The following is a 10,830-nucleotide window of genomic DNA, read 5'->3' as shown; positions in this document are numbered from 1 at the left end:
GACAGAGCCAGACTCCATCTCAAAAAAAAAAAAAAAAAGAAACTAATTTTACCATAAGCTAATTAATATAAACAAGAGTTGTTAAGCGCGGCCTGTTTCTGGTCACAAAAACATCACCAAACTTAGAAAGACCTCAAACACTTCTAATACTAAATATCGAAATGAATGTTTAGTTGATCTGAATTCATCAAAAGAATTTCCTAAATGAATACATTTAGGAAAGATTAATACAAACAGGTGAGAGCTGGGCGCAGTGACTCACGCCTGTAATCCCAGCACTTTGGGAGGCCGAGGCAGGCAGATCACCTGAGGTCAAGAGTTCGAGACCAGCCTGACCAACACGGCGAAACCCCGTCTCTACTAAAAATACAAAAATTAGCTGGGCATGGTGGCGCATGCCTGTAGTCCCAGCTACTCAGGAGGCTGAGGCACAAGAATCACTTGAACCCTGAGGTGGAGGTTGCAGTGAGCTGAATTTGTGCCACGCACTTTAGCCTGGGCAACAGAGTGAGACTCTGTCTCGAAAACAAACAACAACAACAACAAAAAATACAAGCGAGAGTATTATTGACTGGCTTATTCCACTTCAGAGCCGTGGATGGCAAAGCCCATCCCAGAGGCACAGGGTCAAGGCAGACACCAGCCCTGGACAGGGTCCTCCTCCATCATAAGGCACGCTCACCCACTCCCACACTCGCTCACACTAGGACCATGCAGACATGCCAGTTCACCTACTGGGCATAGCTTTGGGATATGGGAGGAAACTGGAGGACCCAGAGGAAACCCACACAGACCTGGGGAGAATGCACACCCTCTACAGAGACAGTGGCCTGGCTAGGAATAGACTTTTTTTCTCATCAACTTTATAGCAAAATGATGTTGAGCGAGATGGTGTCATCCAAGGACCTGCTGTATAATGTATCCACCATCATAGTAACATACAGAGCATTTTCGCTGCCCTAAAAGTCCTCTGTGCTCTACCTGGTTATCCTCCCCACACCTGTCTCAACCGCTGGCAACCACTGATGTTTTTACCATAGTTTTGTCTTTTTCAGAATGTCGCATAATTGGAGTCTTACAATATGTAGCTTTTCATATTAGCTTCTTTCACTTAGTCATAGTCATTTCAGTTTCCTCCATGTCTTTTCATGTCTTGAAAGCTCATTTCTTTTTAGCACTGAATAATATTCTATTGTGTGGATGCACCACAGTTTATCCATTCACCTACTGGTGAACATCCTGTTTGCTTCCAAGTTTGGGCAATAATAAATAAAGCTTGCTATGAGCATCTGTGTGCAAGTTTTTGTGTGGATGCAAGTTTTCAACTCCTTTGGGTAAATACCTAGGAATATGATTGCTGGATCGTATGGTAAGAGGACATGTCGTTTTGTAAGGAGCTGCCAAACTGTGTTCCAAACTGGCTGCACCACTTTGCATTACCACCAGCAATGAATGGGGATACAAAACACCACATCCTCACCAGCATTTGGGGTTGTCAGTGTTCTGGGTTTGGGCCATTCTAAAAGGCGTGTAGCCCACTGTATTCATCAGGATTCTCTAGAGGGACAGAACTAATGGAGTGAATATATATATATTCCATTATATGTGTGTGTATGTGTGTGTGTGTGTGTGTATATACACACATAATATAAACAGGAGTTTGTGAAGTATTAACTTACACGATCACGAGGTCCCACAATAGGCCGTCTGCAAGCTGTGAAGCAAGGAAGCCAGTCTGAGTTCCAAAACTGAAGAACTTGGAGTCCAGTGTTCGAAGGCAGGAAGCATCCAGCACAGGAGAAAGATGGAGGCTAGCAGGCTAGGCCAGTCTCTCCTTTTCACATTTTTCTGCCTGCTTCTATGCTAGCCGAGCTGGCGGCTGATTAGAGGGTGCCCACTCAGATGAAAGGTGGGTCTGCCTTTCCAGGCCAATGGCTCAAATGTGAATCTCCTTTGGCAACACCCTCACAGACACACCCAGCATCAATACTTTGTATCCAATCAAGTTGGCACTCAGTATTAACCATCACACCCACCACCTGTTTTAGTAAATAAAGTTTTATTGGAACACAGACACACTCTTGGTTTCTATGTTAATATTATTCATGGGTGCATTCACGCTGCAAAGGCCGAGTTGGGTCCTTGTGATAAAGAACGTATGGACCACACATCCAAAAATATTTAGTACCTGTCCCTCTGCAGAAAAGAGCGTGCTGACCTCTGTTCTAGAATCATCCCGAACTTTTAGACTATGTGGCCACATGTGGCCCCTTTGGTCCTCTATGGCCTTACGGATGCACTTTCTGGGGCACCCAAGCACCGGAGCCACGGGTTCCCACGCACCGTGGGAACTCCCTCAGTCAGACTGAGGCAGGCCCTGGCTCAGCAGATGCCACGGTTCTTCGGGAGAAGTTTGTCTAAATATAAAATACCAGAATTTGTTTTTTGTTTGTTTAAAAAGCTAACCAGTAACTATTACTAAGCCCAGAATTAAGCACTTACGTGTTTGATTGCTTTCGTATGTGCATGTGTCAAATCCACATATCTAACTGTTAGTTACGCTTTCTAACATACATAGCTCCCATTCTGTCCATAGCTCCCGGCTGCCTCATTGGCGCCCTCTATTGAGAACCCTTGGCCTAGACACCCGGGGAATCCGTCTGTGGGGGCTCCTTGGCTGTGGCCCCATTGTTATGGCAGCTTCTCGCCACAGGGGGGCAGAGCATCCATGGGTACCACGTAGCCTTGCTGTGCAAGAATCCCGCAGGTCCCAGAGTGACTTCGGATAGTGCTTCCAGAGCCTATGGGTCTACACCAACAATGTCGCGGGGTGCTTACTCAGAGGGAGACGGAATCACTGAATTTCACAAGGCTTTTTGGGTTAAAGTCAGGACAATTTGCACACGCAGTTTACTTAGCTGTCTGATGTGAACCAGCATGTTTCTTTTTTTTCTTTTATTTTTTCTTCTAAAAAACTTTTCTTTTTAAAATTATTATTATTATTATTATTATTATTATTATTTTACAACCTTGTGTTGAGAGCTGACTTTCAATAGATCACAGCAAGGGAGAGCTTGTTTCTCTTATACAGGGGAACATTCCTGCAAGAAGATGCAAATCAGGCACATCAGGCAGACAGATGGAAGTTAAAACCAATTTAATAAGATGTTTGAAGCGAGAATTGCAAACATACTCTCATAGAAACAGCTGATTACCTGAAAGAGTTAATATGTTTGTTGTAAACTCTTGACACTTAAAAAAAAAATCTACCTTTTCAATAGATAATAGACATATAGTAAAAATAAACAAATAAACCATTTTTTAAAATACTGCCTACAGGTAATAAAGGGATTCTTACGTCTCCTTTCAGAAATATTTTATGCACATACAAGAATATCTAGCTTTTATATACAAATGATGGTATACGCACACACCAATGGGCCCCGTACTTATTTTCCCCCTATTTAGCAATATATGGAAGATTGTTCTTTTGTTTTTTGAGACGAGGTCACGCTCTGTTGCCCAGGCTGGAGTGTAGTGCAGTGGGGTGATATGGCTCACTGTGACCTCAAACTCCTGGCTCAAGGCCTCCTTCCCTCTCAGCCTCTCAAGTAGCTGGGACTACAGGTGTGCACCACCATGCCTTTCTTTCTCTTTCCTTCCTTCCTTCCTGCCTTCCTTCCTCCCTCCCTTCCTTCCTTCCTTCCTCCTCCCTCCCTCCCCTCCCTTCCTCCCTTCTCTCTTTCTTTCTTTCTTTCTTTCTTTCTTTCTTTCTTTTTCTTTCTTTCTTTCTTTCTTTCTTTCTTTTCTTTCTTCTTTCTTTTTTTTTTTTCCCAAGTCTCACTCTGCTGCCCAGGCTGGAGTGCAGTGGTGCACTTTCGGCTCACTGCAACCTCTGCCTCATGGGTTAAAGTGAGTCTCCTGCCTCAGCCTCCTTAGTAGCTGGAACTACAGGACCCTCACGGTCACCACACCCTGCTAATTTTTTTTATTTTTAGTAGAGACTGGGTTTCACCATGTTGGCCAGGCTGGTCTCGAACTCCTGACCTCAGGTGATCCACCCACCTCAGCCTCCTAAAGTGCTGGGATTACAGGTGTGAGCCACTGAGCCCAGCCATTTCCTATTTCTTTCAATGCTTGCACAGGAGCCCATTGCATGGATCTTCATAGTGTTTTTAATCAGTTCTCTGTCAATGGGCATTTATGTAGTTTCCAATCTTTTGCAGTTACAAACAATGGAGACAATGGGTCAATGACTATGTCTGTGCCTATATCCTTTAAACAGGCTTATACCTAGGCCCCCAAATTCCTAGAAGATGAATGACTGAACAGAATACGGTATACATCTCAATAATGCCAATTATCCTTAAGCATGCCAATAATAATAACTGACCTCTATGAGCTTCACCTGTCAGACACCATTCTGACTGCCTTAGATACGTGAACTAAACTGTGGAGAAGGCTTTGCAAGTAAAATGGGGCTTTGCAAGTAGCCCCATTTTACAGATGATCTTACTCATCTACTGGTAGTTTAATGAAATCTCTTGATAATTTTAATTTGCATGTATATGATTACGAGTGGGGATGAGCATGTTTTTATCTATTTAAAAGACATTTGTGGCAGGGCACGGTGGTGCACGCCTGTAATCGCAGCACTTTGGGAAGCAGAGGTGGGTGAATCACCTGAGGTCAGGAGTTCGAGACCAGCCTGGCCAGCGTGATGAAGCCCCCATCTCTACTAAAAACACAAAAATTAGCTGGGTATGGTGGCGGGTGCCTGTATTCCCAGCTACTCAGGAGGCTGAGGCAGGAGAATTGCTTGAACCCAGGAGGTGGAGGTTGCAGTGAGCCAAGATCACACAACTGCACTCCAGCCTGGGTGACGAGAGCAAGACTCCATCTCAAAAAAAAAAAAAAAAAGAGACATTTGTATATCCTTTTCTGTGACTAGTTAGTTGTTCATGTCTTTTATCTTTCTGCTGAGTTGCTGGTCTGTATTTTTTTCTTTTTTTTGAGATGGAGTCCGCTCTGTCACCCAGGCTGGAGTACAGTGGCACGATCTCTGCTCACTGACCCTCCACCTCCCGGGTTCAAGCGATTCTCGAATCTCAGCCTCCCAAGTAGCTGGGATTACAGGTGTGCGCCACCATGCCCGGCTAATTTTTGTATTTTCGGTAGAGACGGGATTTCGCCACATTGGCCAGGCTGGTCTTGAACTCCTGACTTCAAGTGATGCCCCAGCCTCGAGTCACCATGCCCAGTCAGCTGGTCTGTTTCTTAATGTTAAAGTCTTTGACTATAAAAAAATTGGACAGTTTATTGTATGTGTTACAAATGTTTACCCCATTATCATTGATCTCTCGACTTTTTGATAGCATTTTTTGCCATAAAGAAATGTCCAACTTTGTGTAGTTGGATTTATCAGTCTTGTTTTTTAATGATTTCTGACTTTTGTACCACACTTGGAAAGATTGCCACAATCTGGGATTATAGAAATAAATCTCTCATCTTTGCTCTAGTTCTTTCATGGCTTTATTTAAACATATATATATAATCTTAACTTCATCTGGAATGTATTTCGGTGTGTGTAGAGCTCCAGTTTTACTCTTTCCCAGTCTACTCAGTTGTCCCACTCATTTCTGAGGTAACTAATCTTTTCTCCGTTGATTCGAAATGTCCGCTTTATTTTATACTGTTTTCCTGAATGTTTTGAGTCTATTTCTGGATTTTATTCGTTCCACTGATCTGTCTGCCTGTTTATTTATTTATTTATTTATTTTAATTTTGAGATAGAGTCTTGCTCTGTCACCCAGGCTGGAGTGCAGTGGTGCAATCTCATCTCACTGCAACCTCTGCTTCCCAGGGTCCAGCGATTCTCCTGCCTCAGCCTGCCAAGTAGCTGGGATTACAGGCGTGTGCCATCACGCCTGGCTAATTTTTATATTTTTAGTAGAGACAGGGTTTCACCATGTTGGTCAGGCTGGTCTCAAACTCCTGACCTTGTGTGATCTACCAGCCTTGGCCTCCCAAAGTGCCAGGATTACAGGTGTGAGTCACCATGCCCAGCCCCCGTCTGCCTGTTTATATGCCAGGATCAAACACTTTTAGTTTCTGTGGCTTTCCAATATGTTTTAACATCTTGTGGTGATATTTTTGTTCATTACTTTTTCCCTGGAATTTCCTTGGCTATTTTTGCACGTTCAATTTTCCATAAAAATATTAGCATCAGCTTGTCTCTGTTAATTTCAATGAGGCAAAACCCTCAAGCTCTTTGTTTAAATAAGAAATCTAACATATTTGTTTATCCCCTGACTCCTGTGAGAGAAGAGAGAAACCAAAGAAAGTTCGCAAAGGTTCATACCTTTGAGGAAACAGAGGTATCAATTTAAATACATCTGCCAGAGCCAATCAGTCTGAATTTTAGCCTTTGGGGAAATTAGGGTTGCTTTTCTTGGGCATAGCATCAACCTCTGAAATCCAGGGGATTTACTTACTCCTTTGTTAAAATGACATAGGCAAGGATAGGTGTTTGTTTGTTTGTTTGTTTTGAGATAGAGTCTTACTCTTTTCACCCAGGATGGAGTGCAATGGCGCGATCTCGGCTCACTGCAACCTCTACATCCTGGGTTCAAATGATTCTCCTGCCTCAGCCTCCCAAGTAGCTGGGATTACAAGCACCTGCCACCACCCAGCTAATTTTTGTACTTTTAGTAGAGAGGGGGTTTCACCATGTTGGCCAGGCTGGTCTCGAACTCCTGACCTCAGGTGATCTTCCCACCTTGGCCTCCCAAGGTGCTGAGATTACAGGCGTGAGCCACCATGCCCAGCCAAGAATAGGTGTGTATCATGCAGGATGCTATCTGCCACTCTCTGCAGCTGCAGGGGGAAAAGGAACACTTTTTCCTTTTAATTTTGCTGCAACTTTGCTGTGATTTTTCAAGCCTTAAAGCTGGAACTTTATTCATTGGTACCGAGAGAAAGAAAGGTGGGTCTGAAAAGCGAAAAATATGCCATTGGAAAGGAAAAAGGAAGAATAAAATCACGAAATGGAATATCTGGCATTCAGCGTAGTCTGGAAAACAAAACAACAATAGCACAACAACGTAACAAAGGAAATTTCCATTGGAATTATACTAAATTTATAGATTAATTCAGGGAGGATTGTCATCTTTATACAATGAGTCTTTCTACCCAAGGTTAGGAAATATATTTGCTTTTAGTCAAATCTTCCATTTTGTCCCTCTGTCGTTTAGATTTTCTTTGTGTAAATTTTGTGCACTTATTATATTCTTGGTGTTCTATCTTTGGGGGTTCCTATTGTAAATGGACTCTTTTATTGGCTTTTTATCAAGGCTTTTGCCCTCTCTGAGGTAAATGATATTTTCTGGTTCTTAAAATCTCTTTGGGGGTCAGTTTTGGTAATTTATATCTTCCTAGAAAATCATCTATTTGGTCGAGATTTTCAATCTATTTGCAGAGAGATTGAGGAGTCACTCATTTGATTTCCTCTGTGTCTACGATTATTTCATTCACAATTCTCATTTTGTATATTTGTTCTTTCTCCTTTGTTTCTTTATTAGGACAGTTAGTAATTTATTCATCTTCTTTCTTTTTTTCAAGGAACCAACAACTGGTGTATTATTGATGTTATTTTTTCATTATTTTTCTCTCATCCTTTCCAATTGCTTTGTTTTCCTGCTTTCTTTGGGTTTGTTTTGTTATTCTTTTCTTAACATCATTAGGTGCTTAATTTCACATTTTAAAGCAGAGTTCCTGGGATGAAATTTACATACCATTGTAAGGGTATAGTCTGATAATTTTTAATTAATTTATACAGTTGTGAACCATTACCACAATCCAGCGTAAGAACATTTGCATCAGCCCAGAAAGCAACCTCCCGCCTGCTTGTATCAATCCTTGCCCCCGTCTCTAGCCACTGGCAGCCACTGATCTGCTGTCTTTACAGTTTTGCTTTCTCTAGAAATGTCAAATAAATACAGTCCTACACCTTGTGGTCTTCTGTGTCTGGTTTCTTTCACTCAGAATAATGTTTCTAAGGTTCATGCATGTTTATTGCTGAATTATTTGTAAGAATGTTGGTTTTCCATTCACAGTTAATGGACATTTGGATTCCTTCCAATTTGGGGCTATTACAAATAGTGCTGATATGAACATTATGTACAAGGTCCGCTGTAATACAGGATGATCTCACCTCAAGATTCTCACCTTACTTACCTCTGCAAGAGCCCTTATTCCAAATAAAGTCATATGCTGAGGTTCCAGTTGGACATATCTTTTAAGGAGACACCATTCAATCCACTGCAGCAACTAATTAAGTTCTGCACATTCCACCTTCTAAAAACCTCTTGGATCCATCGACTTCTCTCCAGACTTGCTCCCACTCCTTCTTTCAAATACTGTCATCTCCTGCCTGGATTATGCCTGCAGCTGCCTAACTTGTTTCTCTGCCTCCAGTTCTGTCCCTGTTCAATCCACACTCTGTGATGCAGCTGGAGTGATCTAAAACAGACAACTTTTGTCTTTTGCTGAGCATGTGCTGCAGACCAGCTCCATCGCTGGCCCCCATCTTAATGCTACAGCGATTGCCCACAGCAGGTTCCTGACAATCAGGCTGGTCAGAGCCATGCCCTGGGATTTTCCTGGCTGAACAGGCAGGAAAGTGCCTCTCCGCCTTCTACTGGTGGAACTGTTGAGGTGTGAATCTGAGCACCAAATGCCACAGCTTGTGTGCTTCTCTGCAGTCAGGGGAAATTAGGCCAACCTGCAGAGAGAGGCAGAGATGGAAGATAGGAGGGGGACAGAGAACCCTGGGGGACTCTCCTCCTGGCATCAAGCCCCTTGGCTAGCCCTCCCCTTCCTTTCTCTTCCTCACATGAACTGGTAAACTCTCCCTTGTTGTTAACTCTGGTTGAGATGTGGCTGTGCACTCTGGAGCATCCCGACTGTAACTATCATCCTTACAGACAAGATTCGTGGGATCTGATAACCACACAGCTTTATTTCTGCCTCCACTGTTTCCTTAAATCTCTTCTGTGGGCCCCATATATACTGGAGTTTGATCTTGCCCTGCCCCTATAGTCATGTTAGGTTGGAAAATACAGTCTTAATTCAGTAATTAAGATGTGCAGTCTCATGTCATAAGCAAAATTCTGAATTTGATATAAGGTTGGCGCTCCTCCCTCTCTCAGCTAGGACCTGCTGTGGGCAGGAGAACTGCAGCTGGGAGAGTGGGCAGCTCAGCTGGCATCTTCCTTTCACTGGGACTCTTCTGTTTCTACATCCATGCCCCAAACCCCCCAGATTTGTAAACTGTGGCTTCTGGCTGGGTGTGGTGGCTTACGCCTGTAATCCCAGAACTTTGGGAGGCTGAGGTGGGCTGATCACCTGAGGTCAAGAGTTCGAGATCAGCCTGGCCAACATGGTGAAACCCCAACTCTACTAAAAATGCAAAAATTAGCTGGGTGTGGTGGCAGGCACCTGTAGTCCCAGCTACTCGGGAGGCTGAGGCAGGAGAATCGCTTGAACCTGGGAGATGGAGGTTGCAGTAAGCCAAGATCATACCACTGAACTCTAGATTGGGCAGCAGAGCAAGACTCCATCAAGATAAAAAACAAAAAACAGACTGTAGCTTCTGAACTCCCCAGGACTGAAGCCAGGAAAAGGAGAGAGCTGAGGGAGCAGAATAGTCTCATCTGTCTGTTCTGTGATGTAAACTAGTAGAGGCAAGTGTTTAGAGCTAATGTCTTCCCTGTGGGCACATTCTTGAAGTCTTAGAAGACCCTGAAGCATCATCTGGCCAACTGCACCAGGCCAGTGTTCAACAGTGGCCCCATGTGGCAGCTAGAAGCAACAGCGCAGAGGAGTGCTCAGATGCTAGTCCTCTCTGATGGGCTGAGGAGGCCAGGCCAACCACTCTCCTCATTCTGGACAAAGCCGCTGGCAGTCCTGGCCAACCCGGGAGGCTTTAAGAGGGAGGCAAATATAGGTTGTCTTGCCAGCCAGGCAGCCGAGAACGCAAGTAATTAACTGAGAGAAGAAATGAGCTGTGACAATATTTGCCCTCTTGGGCTTGACATTCCACAAATGTCATCATTTTTATTCCTTTTTTTTTTTTTTTTTTTTAACGGCAGAGGGATGAGGTGACTTGGCTGCAATCCCGCAATTAGTAAATGATCAAGTCCAGACTGGAACATGGTTCTTCCAGTTCTAAAGGCCGTGAGCTTTCCTTTGAACCTCCCTAGAGATGAGTCCCTAAATGCTAGAGAAGAGAAAAATGAAGTTAAAAGGAAAGACAAAGGTGACATATAAATTAAAGATTTTAAACATATGCGATGCCTCTTTAACCTCCAGCAGAGGGAAAGGCCTCTGGAGTCTGTGCTCTTAGCCAGGAGGGGATGCAGGGGTCCTTTATCTGGAGAAGCAGGGCAAGGAAGAGACTCAGTTGTTCTCTACAGGGGTCCTTCTCCATCATTTTTAATGTCTTTTTGCGCTGCAGGGCATCGGAGCTGACCGATGAGGTCTGCCTCCTCTAGAAAATTCTCCTTGGAAAGAATGTCAAGTGTGGATATGAACATTTATTTGTTGACATTTTTTAAATGCCAATCCTGACCCCCTGAAATGCAAAGGCATTTGTTTCTTTTCTCTTTAAAATTTCTTTTGGAGTCAAGTCCACATCATTGCCACCTTTGCTCCCAATTTAGACACCTTTCTTTGAAGCTGACTGGCTTCTCAGTGGACAAAAAAAGCCATTGCCCTCTGGGAGAGTTGGGTCTTTGATGTCAAGGGTACTGCAGGATATTGGAATTCATT

This window comes from Papio anubis, chromosome 4 (assembly GCF_008728515.1).
Source record: "Papio anubis isolate 15944 chromosome 4, Panubis1.0, whole genome shotgun sequence".
Lineage (NCBI taxonomy): Eukaryota > Metazoa > Chordata > Mammalia > Primates > Cercopithecidae > Papio > Papio anubis.
This window is presented reverse-complemented; position numbering follows the sequence as displayed.